The sequence below is a fragment of the Puma concolor genome, chromosome F2, assembly GCF_028749965.1.
Source record: "Puma concolor isolate L17-30 chromosome F2, mPumCon1.1.hap2, whole genome shotgun sequence".
NCBI lineage: Eukaryota > Metazoa > Chordata > Mammalia > Carnivora > Felidae > Puma > Puma concolor.
In genome coordinates, this window is record NC_141684.1 from 70983851 (window position 1) to 71004323 (window position 20473).

A 20473-nucleotide genomic window follows, 5' to 3' on the forward strand; every position below is an offset into this window, starting at 1 on the left:
TGACTTCACTCATATGAGGACTTTAAGAGACAAAACAGATGAACATAAGGGAAGGGAAACAAAAATAATATAAAAACAGGGAGGGGGACAAAACAAAAGAGACTCATAAATATGGAGAACAAACAGGGTTGCTGGAGGGGTTGTGGGAGGGGGGATGGGCTAAATGGGTAAGGGGCACTAAGGAATCTACTCCTGAAATCATTGTTGCACTATATGCTAACTAATTTGGATATAAATTTAAAAAAAAATAAAAACAAGTTAATAAAAAGTAAGAAATAAAAACTATTATTATAGTACATGTGTATCTAGATCATCATTGTAAAAGAATTAGTCATAATCTTTTTAGCCGCTGACAATACAGATATATCTTTCTGAACAGCTTAAAACTTTCTGTTTCCTGGATATCTGCCATAATGTGAATCTTCTAAGTTCATCTTACTTTTTGGAATTGCTCTTATCTGAGCTCTACAGTCGAAAGTAAGTCTAGGTTCAATATGAAATCCATATTCATTGTTGCTGTGGTGGTTACCATTCCATGACTAAATGGTGAATCCATTCTCATTACATTATACCCATGCCAACCCTCATGCCAGCTCCCCATCTTCTCTTAAATATTGCTACTATGTTGGATCTCAGTTAATTGCTGTTTACACTATGTGCACTTTTAGTTGCTAGCTGGCTCTTGACTCTTAACCAAAACAACAACAAAACAGCAAAACTGATGCAATAGTTCTGGCCCTGAGATTGCTTTCAGGATGATGGCATTTGCCCCTTACAATCCCACCTCTGCCCTCTGTGTGGTGTGCTGGAAAGTGCAGCAACAAGACTGCTGAAAGGTGACTCTGAAAGCAGAGAAAGAAAAATGCATTCCTGGCTAACAGATGTAGGTTAGATAAAATTTGACCCACAATTGCAAGTGTGCTTCTAAGTCAATGAGCATCACTATGGAAAGGTATCTTGTAAGTAAAATACCAATGGTGGTATGAAGGAGTAAAGATGAAGGATGAATGGTGTCTTTCAGTGTAAATGTTGTACAGAATTCAAGAATATATGGAAAAGAAGCATGCATACTTATGAAGCTTAGATTATTAATCATATAACTGCAGAAACAAACTAAAGGAAGTGTCTTATCATTGTGTTGAAGGACATCTTCAAGCACGTAACAAATTTTCCTTTGGAACATTTCTTGTGAGATTCTTGCCTGGCATATAGGTATGTTGGAAGAAATGCCAATATTCATCCCTTAGTCAAATATGTTTCATATGTGTATTAATCATTTTAATTCTATAAATTCTTTAGAAAACTAACTTTAAAAAGCTTTGTAAAAGCTTCCTTTTACAAAGTAGCTATTAGTGAAATGCATTACTTTTTTAAATGTGACTTAATGAATAGTGCTTAAATGAATGATTGTAAGAGTTTACTTACTTAGGAAAACTGATTTTCTAACTTAAATCACTAGAGTTTCAACCTCTGTGTATTGAGTTCAGGGAGCTATAACATTAGAGGAGAACTGGTTAAAAAATCTTGAACTATGAATAATCCAAAATCCTAAATCCTAACTCTACTTAAGTTTCCTGATATGATATTTCATGTACATTTGTGAATATTTAAATCTTTATATTTGACTTAGTAAAAGACTGAAATGCATTTAACTCCTCAATGTGCGTATCGAAAGCAGGAGGGGAGCAGGACTAGTACTGAGCAGGATAAAGAAGCTCAAAACTACTAGCTTGGAGGCCTTATCGAAGTCGATGATTCACGTGTGGACCATCTACACGAGGCCTCAAGTGTCCTTAAAAAAAGGATGGAGAATGTCCTTCAGTGGCTTCTGTAGTCGATACCATGTACAGCTAGCTATTCTCTCCTCTTCTCTCATGGATGATTACACTATTGCCACCATCTTCCTATTTCCAGGGCAAAACCGCTTCCATCAAAACAAAACAAAACAAAACAAAACAAAACAAAACTCTTCAGAACTGCTGTCAGAGTGATTTTTTTTTTCCTAAAGCACAGTTCTGATCATGACACTGCCTTATTTAAAGGCCTTTCTTCCCTGTATCTTGAACTTCTACACTTTCTACTTAGTCCACAGCACTCGTGAATGTTGGCCACCAAACCACTTTTTTAGAATCATGTGGCAGTAACAATTGTTTTTCAGACTGCAAGTCATGATCCAGCAGTTCCTAAAACTTAACCTAAATACGGGCGTGGAGGGCTGTGAGGGGAGCAGGAGAGATGACATCTTAAAGTTATATTTATATTCCTACTCATCAGTAAGTAAGGCAGAAAAATGTGTGCAAAGGTATAAATTACCATTATGCATAGTAGCAGAAAAGAAAGGAAAACTACTTAGATATCTAAGAGAAGATGGCAAAGTAAATTTTGGTGCATTCATACAACCTTAATGTGTATGAGAATGAAAAATCATTTTTGAATTTTTAAAAAAATATTCATGCCTGTTAGTGAAAAACGAGGGCAACCAACTAGGTATTCATTCTGATCTCATTTACAAAGACTATGCACACGATGAAAATAAATCTATGTGCCATAAACCAGTGATACATAGACATTTAGAAATGAGAAGAAACTATTAACATTAATGTCTATTCATGTATAATGATATTGGGAGTCATTTATGCAGGTTGATTTTCTTCTTGACACGTCTTTGTATTCTCACACATTTGGCCGTAAAAAATCATCTGTTAATTTTACAAATAGTAAAGTTTACAACTGATATAATTTTAACTAACTTCCAAAAATGATCCGCCGTTATGCGATTTGTGTGAAGTCCATGCCTCTACCATTCGTATTCTGTAATCTGGAATGACGACATTCATTCCATGGATTTTCTTGTGAGTAAAATGACAGCCTCTTGAATTTGTTTAATGCCAGTAAAGTGGTTTGAAGATGAAAACCACTACATAAGTGCTAAGTATTGTTATTGATCATTAAAAATCACTCGACATAACACAAGTGATTCTCTTCATTACTGGCATGAAAGCAATTTTTTCTAGGCAAAGGGTAAGGACTTACGATACTGACATTTTAAAAAGTGTAATACTAGGAAACATGACATGCTAGAAACACAACTTTCCCTTTCATTTAAGTCCAGTTGTTAGCATTTTATTTTTTTGTGGAGTCATTCATTTATATATGTCACTTGCTAACATTAATGCACTATAAATTTTGCAGAAAAGTGCTGAATCAATGACATTTTCAGGAAATAATGTTTCCTATTAGTAAGAATGAGTTAGGTGCAGATAAGTTTGCTGAAGAGGTATTGGCCTGCTCAGTACTGGATTGATGGCAGTTGCAGCTAGAAAAGATAATGATGTTATTTCAGACATAGATTTTTGGGGTTGAGAGAGGAATGAGGACGTACACATTTTGCAAGGGCTGGTGTGGGCCTACTGAGGGAAAGACGTTTTCTGAGTTTTGCCCTCCAGATTATGGTCATATGACGATTGTGATCATAAGATGGTTCAGCAATACCATCCAAGAGGAATCTCTAGATTGAGCAGGCAGCAAATAACATCTTCCTTTTTCTTTTTCTTTTTTTAAAAATAGCATCTTTCATTTATTGACTAGCATCTAAGTGTCTAAGTGTTTTACAGGCGTTCATGTGCTGATAACTACCCACAAAGCAAGGATTGAGGTTACAAATACTTGACAAAGAAACCGACACTCAAAAGTTGTTACTTGGCAACGTTTACGCAGATAATAAGTATTTTTAAGTGCCATATTACTCTTCTGAAGGATAGAAAGATTTGCATTGCCTCGACTAGACACTGAAGGGCTATAGGTTAAGACTGGGAAGAGGAGACAATAGAATGAATAAAGCTCCATCTTGCACGCTATGCTTTTTCCCCTTTTTGGTGATAAAGCTTATCTTGGAATTCACTCTAATTAAGCAAAGAGCTTTTTGCTGCCTGATTTCAACACGGTATGATAGAAATGAAATAGGATTAGAAAATGAAATTTATATTCTTAGCTCTGTTGCTAATTGGCTGATAGATTTTGTTCTCATATACCCAGTAGAAATAACCGTACTTTTATTAGCATCATTTGAGATTAACAGATGTGGAAATATTCACGTTACATGATTTCTTACCCACAGTATTGCTATTATTTCAGGCATTAGAGCATTTGTTGAATACTTTAGCTTACTCTGTGACACATTGAGAGGTTGGTGAGGTAGTTGTTACCCGTTTCCTATGGTTTCATTGTCACTCTGCCAGCTGAATGCTGAGTCAGTGCATAGCATACTGTGATGAACTTTTCTGAGGGTGTTTGTAGTACACAGATGCCATTCAAAGGCTCTCTTTCAGCTCTTCAGCCTCCGTAAATTTGTCCATTCACAATGAAGCTTGTAATATCATGGGAAAACTACTTTAATATATTATTCCTAATCCCTATTTCCATAGAGAGAAAATTCACAACAATTTATGTAACTTTTCTCCAGGTTCCAAAATTGTTGCCATTATCATGTAATTCAAACATCTGCTATGAGTCATTAAATTTCCAAGAACAGGTTATGCTCATTAAACTCCCTTAATGTATATGGATTTAAATTGTAGAAAGAATTTACAGGAACCTCTCTCAAATATTCTAAGTTAATTACCCAGTAATGCCGTTTTAAAGAAAAATTTGTACAATTCTTTTTGGTGTTTAAAAAAATTACCTTATCCATATATTCATAGTCCTTCCTCAGTCCCAAGCACTACATAGGTACTAATTGAAGGTCATTTAGGCCACTGGAGCTGTCCTGAAAGAATAGGAAAACTCCGTAATGTTTTAAATTATTTTGCCCTTTATTTATTTGGCTTCACCAAATATTGGTCCCATTTCAGTGACCTGACTTTTTGCAATTAAAGCAAAGCATAAAATCATAGAAATGTGAAAAACGTAATACTATCACTACCTTTATCGTATGAAAAAAAAGTCTAAACATCCCAGAATGTCTCTATACCTAAAGAAATCTATGTAGATATAGAAGGTTCTCCAGAGCTGGACCCATTTCAGCATCTCCCAAGTAAATAATCTCCAAGTCACTAGTACCATTAGTAGCAAATCTTTATGAAGCACGTCTGTGATATGAAAGCCATTGTATCTATTAATTCTCAGACCACAATCAATATTCAGAGAGGCATAACTTGAAATACAAGATCATAAGCTTTTTCAGACCATAACTATGCATAGAAGTTAGAAATCATCAACTCCAAACATGGAAAATCTTTGGGGGGAAAGTTGGGCATTAGGAAATTTTAGAGCACAAGAGGAAAGAACGAGCAGTGGTCGTGGTAGTAGGAGTGGATCTGTGGGCTACAAAGACTTACCAGGTCTATAGATGTGCTGTATTAATAACCCAGATGTGCTCTGTTTGAAATGCTCTGGAAAATTATCGGTTTAATTAATGTGAATTTCAAGTAGAGCTTTTCAACTCCATTTTAAAGAAAGGATATATGCTTCATACTATAGTGATTATAAAATAATTTTGTCCATAATTTCCTACACTATTTGAGTACAAATGATTCAGCTCGGAGCCTGGAGCCTGCTGCAGATTCTGTGTCTCCCTCTTTCTTTGTTCATCCCCCACTCAGGCTCTGTCTGTCTCTCAAAAATAAATTAACAGTAAAACAAAAATTTTTTTAATTAAAAAAAAAAAGAGCACAGCAAACAGCCCCACTGACATACAATACAGAAGCAGCAGTTTTAAAAAATGCCTGGGTAAACAGGAGGGAGATTTGTTTACTAATCTCAGAGTTTATGGTGGAGAGCCAGGTATCTTTGGGAGACTTTTTCAAGAATTAAAAAGCTGGTGGTGGCATTTCTTTCCTACCCCCCAGCCTAGATACATGGATACCTGTGAGAACCAGCAGAGCGCAAACACTCCCCACCTAGCTTACTAATAGTGCACTCTGCCACCACACTCTTCTGTGGACACATTCCCTGTATCCCAGCCTTGGCAGGAGTCCATCCAGAGTGGCACCACAAGCATGGCAGTGTGAAAGCAGCCACAAAAAGGGTCAGTACCACTTTAAAGTGACTCCCGCCCCAGGGAGAGTGGAAGAAAACCACTGTTCAACTGCAGCCCCAGCAGTGGGGGTAGATATCTGATTTGACTGCAAACCCAGCCCTCCAACAAAAGCTTCTCAAGGGACAATACAGGGAGAGTGCCCTCCAGTTCAGTGATACCACAGCTCTGGCAAACATCTAATCTGACCCAACTCAAGACCAAGGCAGGGCTAGAATGAGCCACTAACTCAGGGGCCGAACTCTGCCCACAACAGGCAAAGAGAGTCATTGCGGATGACTGGACTGAAGGCAAACACAGTTCAGCCACAATAGTAGGGCACATGCAACACATAGGAGACACTGCTAAGCACCAGGATCTAGTGAATAAGAGACATTGTACTGCAGGGCACTACACGATCTTTTCCTCATAAGGCCACTACTTTCAAGAGCAGGAGACATAGCTCTTGACACATAGAATCAGACAGAGAGTTAGAAAATGATGAGACAAAGGAATATGTCCAATGAAAAAACAGGACAAAATCACAGCAAGAAAGCTAAACAAAACAGATAGAAGTAATATGCCCCATGGAGAATTTAAAGTAATGGTCATAAAAATATTCACAGGAGTTGAGAAAAGAGTGGAGGACCTCAGTGAGACCCTCCACAATGAAATAGAAAAGATAAAAAAGAACCAATCAGAGGTGAAGAAGTCAGTAACTGCAACTAAAAATACACTAGAGGAAATAAATAGTAGACTACAGGAAGTAGAAGAATGGAACAGTGGCCTGGAAGGCAGTAATGGAAAGTAACCAAGCTGAACAGCAAAAAGGAAAAAGAATAAAAAAAAAAAAAAAAAAAAAAAAAAAAAAAAAAAAAAAAAAAAAAAAAAAAAGAATAGATTAAGGGAATTTAGTGATACCAACAAGTGTAATATCATTTGCATTACAGGGATCCCAGAAGAAGAAGAGAGAAATGGGGCAGAATATATATTTTAAAAAATAGTAGCTAAAAAATTCCTGAATCTGGGAAAGGAAACAGATCTCCAGATCCAGGGGACACAAAGAGCACCCAACAAAATCAACCCAAGGAGGCCCACAGCAAGATACACTGTACTTAAAATGGCAAAATGTAGTGATAAAGAAGGATTTTTAAAGCAGCAAGAGAAAGCAGTCCCATAAAGGGGAAACCTCATAAGGCTATCAGCTGATTTTTCAGGAAAAACTTTGCAGACTGGAAGGGAGAGAAGAGAAGAAGAAATAAAGAGTTTCCCAGACCAAAAAGAAAAAAAAAAGTTAAAGGAATTCATCACCACTCAAACAGTCTGACAAAAAAGATGTTAAAGGGGAGTTTTTGAGTGGAAAAGAAAGACCATAGCAAGGGCAGGAAAAGTAGGAAGCACAGAAGAATAAAATGAAGTGTTATAAAAAATCAGTCAAAAGATTCACAAAAGAAAAGGCTGGGAAGTATGACACCATCTACCTAAAACGGGATGAGAGGAGTAAAAATTTAGTTCTTTGAGGGTACATTCAAACTTAAATGACCGTCAAGTTAATATATACTGCTATATACACAATATGTTATATATAAACTTAACGGTAGCCACAAATCAAAAACTGATAATATATATGCAAAAAAATAAAAATAAATGAATCCAAGTATGTCATTATGAAGACCAGAAAACCATGAGGGAAGAGAGCAAGAAAAGAAAGGAACTACACACACAACTATAAAACAGATAATAAAATGGCAATAACTACATCCTTATCAATAATTACTTTGCATGTAAATGGACTAAATATTCCAATCAAAGGATATAGAGTGATGGAATGGATTTTAAAAAGCTAGATCTATCTATACCCTGCCTACAAGAGACTCATTTCATATGACATATGCAGATTGAAAGTGAAGAAATAGAAAAACATTTATTAGGGAAATGTAAATGAAAAGAAAGCCAGGATAGCAATACTTATATCGGACAAAATAGACTTTAAAACCAAGACTAAAACAAAGAACGACACTGCATACTTGTAAAGGTAACAATCCAACAAGAAGATAAAGCAATTGTAAATATTTATGCACCCAACCTGGAAATACCCAAATACATGAAGCACCAAAATAATTAAAGAAAGTAATTATAGGGGATACAATAATAATTGGGGATTTTAACACCCCACTTACATCAATGGATATAGATCATTAAACAGAAAATCAACAGAAGTGGCTTTTAAAGACACATTGGACTAAATGGATATAACAGATATATTCAGAACATTCCATCCTAAAGCAACAGAATACATTTTCTTTTCAAGTGAACATGGATATTCTCAAGAACAGATCACATGTTAGGCCACAAAACAAATCTTAACAAATTCAAAAAGATTGAAGCCATACCATGCATCTTTTCCAATCACAACACTATGAAACTAGAAATCAAAAAAAAAAAAAAAAAAAGTGTGGAAAGAACACAAATACCTAGAAGTTAAATAACATGCTACTAAACAATGAATGGGTCAACCAAAAAATCAAAGAGGAAATTTTTAAAAATACATGGAAACAAAGGAAAATGAAAGCAGTCCAAAATATTTGGGATACAGCAAAAGCTGTTCTAAGAGGGAAGACAGTAACACAGTTCTACCTCAAGAAGAAAGAAAAATCTCAAACAACCTAAATATACATTTAAAGGACCTGGGAACAGAAGAACAAACAAAACCCAAAAACAGTAGAAGGAAGGAAATAATGAAGATTAGTACAGAAATAAGCAAGATCAAAACAATAGAAAAGATCAATGAAACCAGGAGCTATTTCTTTGAAAAGTCAACAAAATTGATAATCCTGTAGCCAAGGCTCATCAAAAAAAAAAAAAAAAAAAAAAAAAAAAAAGAAAGAGAGAGAGAGAGAACTCAAATTATTAAAATCAGAAATAGAAGTAGCAACTGACACCACAGAAATACAGAGGAATATAAGAGAATAATATGAAAAATTATGCAAACAACTAGACAACCTAGAAGTAATAGTTAAATTCATAGAAACCTGTAGCTTCCCAAAAATGAATGAGGAAGAAATAGAAAATTTGAACAGACCAATTACCAGTATAAAACTGAATAAAAAAAAAAAACCCAAAACTATCAACAAACAAAAGTCCAGGACCAGATAGCTTCACAGGTTAATCCTACCAAATATTTTTAAAAGTGTTGATACCTATTCTTCTCAAGCAATTCCAAAAAATAGAAGAGGACAGAAAGCTTCCAAATTCATTCTTTTAGACCAGCATTACCCTGATACCAAAACCGAATAAACACACTACAAAGATAGAGAACTATAGGCCAGGGTGAAACAAAAAACCTTTTGTACAGTGTCTGAAACATAATAAGTTCTTAATAAATTAAATCTCTTGTTATTAAAAACAAAAAGAAAAAATAGAAAATGGATAGAGATCAATTTCAATGACTGATGTGATGGCAAATATATTGGTGTCCAATTAGGGTAGAGATTTTCACTTTCATGCCAAATGGGAAAAAAGAATGCCTGCCATTGTCAAAAGAGATTTAAAAAACACTTTTCTTTTGCTATAATATTCATGATACATGACAAAACCTCCAGCACTTCATGTCTTTTGGTAATATGCTTAGTAATATACTTAGATCTTACTGAATATGCTTACACTTACATTCTAATCCACAACTCTAATGAAGTTTTTGATGCTTTTTCTATAGCTTGACTGTAAATGTTATGAACCAATAAATGACATTTATTTCATAATGACATGTAAATGTACTTAATGTGAAAGGTAGTAATAAGCCAAGATCACATCCCTTCTGTACAGTCTTAACATTACAACCCATGTGTTCATGTACTTCACACTCTTACACTCAAAGTTATGATAATTTTAGTATTCTTTTCATATGAACCATGTCTTTCAAGTTAACAATTGGCTTGTTTTCCTTTATTCTTTCCTTCCTTTTTTTAAATATTTATTTATTTTTGAGAGAGAGAGAATGAGAGAATATGAGTGGAGGAGGGGCAGAGAGAGAGGGGAACAGAGATCCAAAGTGGCTCTGTGCTGTTAGCACAGACGTGGGGCTCAAACTCACAAACTGTGACATCACGACCTGAGCCAAAGTCAGACATTTAACCGACTGAGCCACTGAAGTGCCCCAAGACATAGGTCTTCTTTATCATATTCCTAATAACTTCTGGTTATAATACATTTTCTCTGTTACACAGAAATTATTCTACTGTTCTTCAAGGTCCTGCTTTCTTTCAGACTGGTTGACTTGTTGCTTCATATTCAGCTTTTTGATTTCCTGGAGTGTCTAACTGATGTTTTTGGGTGTTTTTGTTTTTTATTGAACTCTGTAACTTCATTGTATCCTCACATTATGCAATTGTATACATCAGATGATAGTAAACATTTTCTGTTAAAGAGGGCAGATAGTAAATAAATAGTTTTAGTCTTTGCAAACCATTTAGTCCCTGTTGCAGCTACTCAACTCTGACACTGTAGCATAAAAGCAGCCATAGACAATATATAAATAAATGGATGTGACTGTGTTTCAATAAAACTTTATTTACAAAAACGGATGATGGATCAGGTATGGCCAATGGACATCATTCTCTTATTTGTTTTAGCTAGTGACTGACTTCTACCGCTTTCCTGGGTCATAGCCATTATTTTTAGAGCTCATATCTTCATCTTTCTTGATTTACTCCATTTTGCTCTATCATCAGGTAATTAACCAACAAAAGGATATTCGTGATTTTTCTGATTCCTTACTTGTCTAAAATATCTGTAGTCTGTGCTTATCATTTGATTAGTAATTTAGCTAAGTATCAAATTCTTGATTCAAGACAATTTATCCTCAGAACATTGGCAACATTGCTCCATTTTATTCTGACATTCATGTTGCTGAAGAGACATCTAATGTTGGTCTAAATTCAGGTCTTTGTGAGTAATCTCTTTTTCCTCTCCAAAAATTTTATGATACTTTTACTGAACAAGTTTCAGAATAACACAATGATGTGGCCACATATGGGCCACATTTTTATTCAGATTATTTTCCGCTCAATAAGACATTTAAATTCAAAGACTAGTGTCCCTTTGTTTTCTAGAAAATCTCTTGTTTTAATAGTTTGATAATTTGCTATTTTTCTCTTTCATCTTTTTTGGAAATTATTAGCAGAAAACAGAATTCTTTGTTATATGGTTTTTATCATTTCTCTTAAAATTTTAATTCTTGTCCATTTGTTTGTGTTCAGGAACATTCCCACAGTACTAACTCTCAAATATTTTAATTGTTTATTTAATTATATTTCTAGTGCCCAAGAATCCTTTATATTCTCCCATTCTCCATTTTTCTCACCACTGTATGATTCTTATGAGCCTCAGATAGCTTTCTAGCAGTCTCTGAAGATAGACCCCCTGTAAAAAGTGACTTTCTATGACTTCTCTGCTTTCTCCAGATCTATTTTTCTCTCTGTATACTTGATCTTACTCCAGGCTTTTCTCTGTTGACAAGTGAACCTTGATTATTTGCTCGTCACTACATAATGTGGCAGCTAAGAAACAGACTGGGAACTCAATTCACGTGGGCAGACTGTGTCACTTGGCACACTTAGCTTGGAGCTGAGTGTGCAAGAATCTGGTCACTAGTGTGAGTGGACTCAAATATTTGAACATGGAGAGTTTTCTGGGATGGCATCAGTCACACTATTTCTCATGCAGTTCATTCAGTTTCTTCAGAGAACAGTGCACATGTATGCACACATGTGTTAGTGTGTGTGTTTGAAAGAGGCAGAGACAGAGAGATCAACAGCGAAAGTAAGTAAAGGTGGTCTGGCTGCTGGATTCTGCATGCAGGGAGAGGTGTGGGGAGATGTTTGTTTGTAATAAATAGTTTTATTTGCACTGTGGCCCATTTTCAAATAAAATCTTACATGAAACTCATAAGAACAATAAATATTCCTGATATCCAGGAAAAGAAATACAAACAGGAAGCAGGAAGAAGCTGCTTCTTTGTCAGCAGCGCCTACAGCACTGTATGGCTGGTGGTCTGCCATGGGCATCAAAGATGGTAGAGACATGGCAAAGTTAGCCATATTTAAAACAAAATCCTTTTCTCTTCAGAGTGGTTCTCAATCCTGAATGTACATCACCATAGACTGTAGAAAGCTTTTGTTTTTGTTTATTTAAATTAGATGATAGGACTCTTGTTTTTGGAAGTCAGTAAACATTGTTAAAATGTTGTAAACATGCAACACTTTACCCGGGGAGAAAATGTACACATGTTTATAAGCACAATAGTTTGCATATCTTTAAGGTGTATCTTTTAGTCCCCCAGGTATACCATTAGAATATCCATGGACTTCACCTTAAATTCTCATAATCTGGAGTAGAAGAAAGCATTTTTCAATATAGTTTTCTATTTTATTTTATTTTATTTTATTTTATTTTATTTATTATTTATTTTTTTTATTTATTTATTTTTTATTTACAGACTTATAATTTCTCTTGTTGTCATCCAGCCAGACTTTTCACTACCAGCCTCTATAGTGTTTATGTTTTGAGTCTGGGACTCTTCAGGGTTCCTCTGATCAGTTGCCATCTGTTAGCCCAGTTCTCTGTTTTCCAGTTATGTGGTGAAATTTCTCATCTGCAAATGAACACCCATCATTCTTTTCACTGCTATCAAGTATATCTTCTCAATTCCTTCACTAAGTTTTAGAAAGTGCCATGGAAGGGTAGGGTACAAATACTCTCAATTTGACCTGGAAACCCTGATTAGCATTTTCAAGATTGAGGAAGTTCTTCACAGTTCATTCTCTTATAATCAGCATAGAAATGTATAAATGCCTGTTTCCCACATCTTCTAATTTGTGAGACATCTTTGGAGTCACCAGCCAATAAAATCGTTCAAATAATGGTATCCTATTAACCTATAAATCATGAAATCTGTTTTGTCCTTCAAATGTATCCGGATGTTTTTAAGATCACTTCAAAAGTATCAAGCTCTGTCAAACTTATTCTGAACTGGTTCTGTAATCTAATCAATCATGAATATACTGCAGAGATCAAGATACAGAATCAGCATGTTTTAAACACTAAACTCTAATTTTTACTTCTCTCCTGTGGATCCAAATAGAATTGCATGTCAAGGATTCAAGAGATGAAACACCTAGTTACTAATTAGTAGTCTTTATGCGGTATAATCTGGGTATTATTTTTTTCTTAAGCAAGTGGCAATACATTTATAATGGCCCTGGTGTTTCTGTGTCAGCTTCCAAGTTGCACTAAGTTGGATTTCAGGAAAAGTAATTTTTCTGTCTACACATGATATAAATATACTCATGATTCTGAGTTGGTTTATCTGTAAATAGCATAAATGTTTTATATTTCTTCTAGCATTTATTAGCACAAAATTTATATATAAGCTTCAACTTTTTTGGAAAACTTTGTTTTTTTCTGAGTTTCAACTATATTCCTTAGTTTCTAGCTCAAAATAATTCAAGACCCAGGAAGTATGTCTATTTCAAGGTTAGAAGAGCATTTGTATCTCAGACCCTTTTATTTGAGGCTTTAGAAATTCTTTTTCTTTTCAGTGGTGATTGTAAGATTTACACATACTGTATATAGGTGGATATAGATATATATCCATATCCATACATATATACATATGTAATATATACATATATCCATATGCATGCACATATGCATATATGCATATATACATGTGCATATAATATATGCATGAATATGTGCATATATGTATGCATATAATGTATGCATATATATATATATATGTATATATGCTTACCTAGTTATGATGTGGGCTTAAATTGTTTTAAATTTTCAAAATTTTGTTTAAATCTATGATCTTATTATATCCTGTGTTTTTCTGGTGATACTATGTCAGAGTTTGAAAATCTATGTTTATTGAAAATATTTATTGGGGTGCCTGGGTGGTTCAGTTGGTTAAGCGTCCAACTTCAGCTCAGGTCATAATCTCACAGTTCATGGATTCAAGCCCTGTGTTGGGCTCTATGCTGACAGCCCAGAGTCTGGAGCCTGCTTTTGGATTCTGTGTCTCCCTCTCTCTCTGCCCTTCCCCTGCTCATGCATGCATGCACTGCCTATCTCTCTCTCTCTCAAAAATAAATAAACATTTTAAAAACTTAAAAATATATATTTATTTGTTGCTATGAAATTTATAGAATGGGAAATCCATAATTATTTGTTAATACTGTGTAATTGATACACTTTTGAGTTTTAACAGTAAGTTAAGCTTACTCATTAGCCCCACTTTTTATTATAACCAGTTGACAAAAATATTTCATATAATTCAAGCTTTTTGTGAGCTAACAGATCAATAGATATATATGTATATATGTATATATATAATGTAATGTATGTAATGCATTGATATATGTAATAAAATGATGTCTTTAGACAAGTTTTGAAATGTAGACATACCTTTGCTGGAAAGTTACTTGAGTAAATGGCCCAAAGGATTTAAAAAGTTGTTTGCTGGGGCGCCTGGGTGGCGCAGTCGGTTAAGCGTCCGACTTCAGCCAGGTCACGATCTCGCGGTCCGTGAGTTCGAGCCCTGCGTCAGGCTCTGGGCTGATGGCTCGGAGCCTGGAGCCTGTTTCCGATTCTGTGTCTCCCTCTCTCTCTCCCCCTCCCCCGTTCATGCACTGTCTCTCTCTGTCCCAAAAATAAATAAATGTTGAAAAAAAAATTTTTTTTTTAAATAAATAAAAAAATAAAATAAAAAAATAAAAAGTTGTTTGCTTACTTGCTTTTTGTTAGTGATAGTTTACTTCTTAAGGTATGGTACCCAAATCTACTTTTAATAAGTTCAATAGCATGTATTATTATAGGTTTTCTTTCTTTCTTCAGCAAGGCTGCTTCTTGTTATGATTTGCTTCTTTCATTTCCTATTGTTTTAGCTCTTATTTTGCATAACTTATTTTAGGTGATCTTTTATTTGTGTCTTTATTTCAAGCCACCTCAAATGTATTTTTGAGATATTCATGGAATAGATTGATAGATGATAGAATGGTAGAAAGATAGATGATAGATAATACTCTCCTTCAGTAAAGAATACAGGTCCCCAAATAGGTGTCATTATTTAGTCTTTTTCATTATGTACTTTTTGTCTAATATCATAAAATGGAATGTTACTTCTGACAGAATAGGAAATTGTGTTTTTATCCATTTGAAAATTTTACCTTGAACGTTTTGTCCTACATGACAGCTTTAAAATAATGCTGCTTTTCAGACTGTATTGCCTGCAGCTGCTCTCCGGGGATCTTTTTTTTTTTTTTTTTTTTCCTCTGAGCACAGCGCTCATTTTTGTACCTTCATTGCACATGTGGATCAAGAAACAACTGGCTGCTTTTTCAGTAGACTGTTCTTGGGAACTAATTTTAGAGTCACAGTCAGAGACAAACAGAAAATCAAAAGGCGGCCCTTTTATTTACATTCCTCTGATCATCTGCTCTTTGGTCATTTTATACATCTTTCGATATGTATACATATACATATACAAGAGACGGTGACAAGTCACTTAATAATTAGGAGGTACCCGTAAAATGAATGTGGTTCTGGTGTGGTTGTCTTCAGGCATTTGCTCTTTTCTCTTCTCCTCCACAACTTGCTGAAGGTGAATCTTAAGCAAGATAAATTCAGCTTACTGGATGAAGGACATTTCTTTTTGTCGAAGGAGATTAAAGCCGTTCAGTCCAAACACCTGTCATGCATACCTAGCAATATACTCCAAGTGCCATTTTCACTCCCGTTGCTTCTAGTGCTATCAGCATAGCTAATAATAATAATAATTATTATTATTATTATTATTATTATATTATCAGTGTAAATCTAGGAGGGAAATGCCTGAAATATGTCAGATAGTATCCTAATATAGCAGGTGGAATTGTAAAAATTACAGATCTAGAATGTAAAATTCATTCATACAGAATTACGGTCTTGTTGATAGTTATTGAACTTGAAGTTCAGTCATATCATCATAAGTTACATGAATGCATATTTTAGTATATTTCATAATTGCTTAACAACATTACAGAAATAATGAAAATGGACTAATACTGACGTAACTGAAAACTCTCATGGTTCTATAATTTTAATTTGATAATTCCCGAAGAGTTTTATTTGAGAGGAATTTTCATATAAGTTCTCAACAAAAAGTGCTTCAAAGGGATTGCTTTCTTCTGATTTGCTCTAGGACTTGAGGACATAGTAAGTAATAAGCAAGCTTTGTTTTTAGTAAGTAGTTAGTTCTCATCAAAATTGCCATTCTTTAGAGAAAAAAAGAAAAAGAAAGTATGTATTTGCACACAGGGAAACAGTAATGTAAAATAATTTCCTCCACATAGCATTATCTCTGTTATTGTAAGCCTGAAGTTATTCAGATATAAGCCAATTGTTTTATCAAGCATAGTAGTAAATTTAAGTGATAAGTCTTTCCAGATTTTGCTAATATGGACGATAACTTAAGCATATATTTCTTTATATAGCTTCAACATCTATTTTATACTTAAAATCATAATTTTCACGAGATCGTTGGCAAATTCTGAGAAAAGTTGCATAAAATATTATATGATATTCATCTATTATTATGTTGCCATACCATGAAACTTAACATGCAGATCTCACTAGCTTTTCCATTTGCTATGATTGTGGAATTTCGTCTCTTAAGCAACCATTTATTACGCTCACAGGTTTGGTTGTCAGACATTCAGTCGGGGCCGTGGGGATGGCTTGCCTCTTCTCCATGAAGTCTGAAGTCCCAGATTGAAGTCTTAAAGGCTGGAAAACAGGGCAGCTATTGGCTCAGTCGCACACACATCTGGCAGGTAGTACAGGCTGCTGGCTGACACCTTAGCTGATGCTGTCGATTAGAATTCCTGTAAGAAGCCTCACTGAGTGGCCCAGACTTGTTCACGGCACGTGGGTTGGTCCAACGGAGCACATCTAAAGACTGGGGGAGCCAGGTGAAAGTCATGAAACTTACTATGACCTCGCCTCGGAGTTTCCAATTCTGTCCCATTCTCCTTATCAAGGCAACCATAGCCTGCCTGATTTCAAAGGTGGGGGCTGAAGAGGGAGATTGACTGATAGGTAAGTAGCAAAGCTCCAGAAGAACTTAGGGGATAGCTTCGATTTCCCTGGTTGGTTTTGTTTTGTTTTGTTTTGGTTTGGTTTGGTTTGTTTGTTTGTTTTGCCACTGGGTTTCCATTACTGGCAACTTTCTACATATAGTAGTTGCTAGATGGATTTGTTTAGAACCTGTCAGTATAGTTCTTAACACATAGTGGTTGGAAGTGTCTTATTTTTATCATGTCTTTTTTATTGAATGCTACCAAACTGTTACAAGAGGGTGAGTGAAATAATTCATCATTTGCTTTAACGGGTTACTGTAGAATTATTACTCTAGAACTCAAATATTAAATTATGTTAAGAAAGGATTGTCTGCAAGGAGGATAGCAAGGGCTTTCCCATACTGAGTATTGTGCAGTGAGAACAAAACAATAGGACACTAAGCATAAATTGGCACATTTTGTCTTGCAACACATCTGAAGTCAAAGTTTGCCCAGGGAATTTAAAATGGAGTCTGACCAGAACTGGAGGATGGATTTTGGTCTTGCAGCAAGGAAATGAACACAGTGTTGATCAGAATGTAAATAATAAATGCAAAAACCCATTTAAAATCAATCCTATTTGAAGGTAGAAAACAACAGTGTAATTCAAATTATAATTGATTTAGTAAATTATAAATACATATACTGAATTTATTTTTTACACATCCATGATAAATGTCATCCTACATAGTATAGAACATTTCTCCAAATCATTAAGTTAATTTGGGAGGATAAAAAACACAAAAACTCCATATTCTTTTAAACATGAAGATACATACTCTACTCTAGGCCAATATAAAGAGTATATACTATGAACCACAATCTAATCAAGTATTCATTATACTTAATGTCATTTCTCTAAAGACTATATTTAATATTACTTGCACAAGAAAAAAATATTGTGCAAAATAGCAAGTGCTATATGAATGAAATTCTCAATGTAACTTTTTAAAGCTAGAATATTCAGAATTACTGCATGTTCTACTCTGCAGGTCATGATTTTATAAAATATTTTTTCTTCCCCAAACATGCCAGTGTTCAATCCTGATTTAAATTTATCCTTATCTTTCTAAAGAAGTAAAGCTATAAGCAATTCTCCAAAAGCAACAATTTTCATCTTTAAAATTAGATTCCATCAGATCACATCAGTGAAGATAACTAAGACCACGGAATCGTCTCTGTACATAAAATGCCTGCCATGGGACACACTGGGGACCTTGATATCAGCTGGGGTTTTTTCCTGTGTTGAGCAAGTTCTGCATTATTTTTAATGCTGCAAAAGCTCTCCTCTGCAGTCTTCTGCACAATCTCTTGAGAACGTGTGCCTTGGTGTTGGGGTTGCCTGCATGATGATGCCTTTCAGAATATCAAACTGTTACTGAATTCTGACTCGTAGTGTTACTAGGAACAGAGAGTACTTCACTTATCAGTGACTTTTTATTTTGTGATGCTGCTGTTCTGCTCAGTCTCTAAACGTCAGATGGCCAATTGATTCTACTAGATACAGAATGCACATGATAGTATTGTTTTCAAGTCCTGTTGCTTTTACCCTCTAAACACCAGCTCTTCACAGCTTTTATACAACTACTGCTTTGATTTTTGCTTCTATCATTTCTTTCATTGGCTATTATTTGCTGTTTGTCCTCAGCTCTTACCTCACCTCCCCCACAATCATCCTTTGTATTATTTCCTAAATTATATTGCTTCTTACCTAAAATTTCTTATTGGCTCCATATAGTGGTCACAGAAGATAGTTGGTATGATTTGTCAGCAGGATGAAGTAAAAAAAGAAAGCCCACAGTCTTTTTTCCTGGCCCACCTACATGACCAAACTCTTCTTACACTGTCCTCCATTCTTCCCCCTCTCCTTCCGCCTCCTTACCCCCCTCCCTTTTTCCCTACCTCTGTCTCTTCCTTTCTTCTTTTATTTACTCATTGCAGAAATATGTGCTGAGATCTCACTATGTGCTAGGCACTGTCCTAGGCTCTGGAATACACTCATGAGTAAAAAAAGACCAGTCTTCTCTTAGGCATATAGAATACTGAGGGGAGATACCCTTCCACCAGATCACAATTCCCATGTGTGTTAAGTTGCGGCCATGACAGGTACTACAAAGGAGCACAGTGTGAAAAAAGGATACACAGTGGGAGAACTTTACCTAGGCAAAAGGGATCTACGCAGGAAGATTCTACAGGCTGTATTTATTTACACGTGGCATGAAGTAAGAAATCTGTAACTGGTGGTTTTCATTTATTCAATTAGGGACCTACATACTATGCTAGTGCTGGGGAAATAAAAAAAGAATACAAAATATAGAGACTCTACTCTCTCTACGGTAATTATCCAAGTTAGGGAGGCAGGAGCTAGGTCGAGGGCTCTCTTGGAGGAGGTAGTAATGACAGATGAGATGGAGTTTGAAAGCCTAACAAGGATGACAAGATAACAGCAGATAATTTGTGTCCTCTCTCTTTTTTCTTTTTAAACCTGACAAGAGATCGATCAATTGTATAGATCTTTCCAAAGCACCAGCTTTGGGTTTCATTGATTTTTCTGTATTGTTTCCTTGTTTTCAATTTCATTGATTCATGCTGCACTTTTAAAATTCTTATTTCCTTTCTTCTGCTTTCTTGCTTGAACTTTTGTTTGCTGTTCTTTCTCTAGCCTCCTAAGGTAGAGAAGATTAGATTAATGTTTTTAGATCTTTCCTCTTCTCATACATACATTCAGTGCTATAAATTTCCTTCAAATCACTACTGCCTTTATTGTATCCCACAAATTTCTATGTTTTATTTTTAATCAGTTCAAAATATCTTTTAATTTTTCTTGAGACTTCTTGACTTGTGTGTTGCTTATGTTGCTTAGAAGTGTGTTGGGTTAAAATAATGCAACACAGAGGCCAATAGACTGAAGTGGCTCTAATGCCTTGGTAACCTACCCGAGGACACTGAAACCTAAGCCAGACTCAGTGAACTGGTATCTGAGAAAATGAAACTTAAGAACAACCAATCACATACAGCCAACTGGGCTTTCCCAAGTAAGGCAGCTTCTTGAGCTATAGCCAATGAAATAACTTCTTTGCTCTGCTCCCTTGTCTTCTCTACAAAAATCTCTTCCCTAGTTCCTGTCAGTGAATCACTCCCAAACACTTGCATTGTCACTGCCTGATTTGCATCAATGAATGCTCAACTAAACTGTTGAAAGTTTTAATGTGCCTCAGTTCAGCTTTTAACAGTTCTGGATAAAATGCTTTCCCAGCCATGTTGAGAGGAACCGTGTAAATTATGTGATAGGAATGACTTA

General features: G+C 35.2%; 1 long non-coding RNA gene across 3 annotated transcripts in view; it reads left to right on the forward strand.

Annotated features, from left to right (window-relative positions):
- The window catches only part of LOC112859350 (uncharacterized), a 232304-nt gene that overhangs the window by 54217 nt on the left and 157614 nt on the right, over nucleotides 1-20473 (forward strand). For 2 of the 3 annotated variants that reach the window (XR_015246923.1, XR_015246926.1), the window contains exon 1: nucleotides 17042-17152. The exons of the other annotated variant lie outside the window; for it this stretch is intronic. This is a non-coding gene — a long non-coding RNA (uncharacterized LOC112859350). Of the gene's footprint in view, nucleotides 1-17041; nucleotides 17153-20473 lie in introns of those variants that run through there. 3 annotated transcript variants of the gene reach the window in all.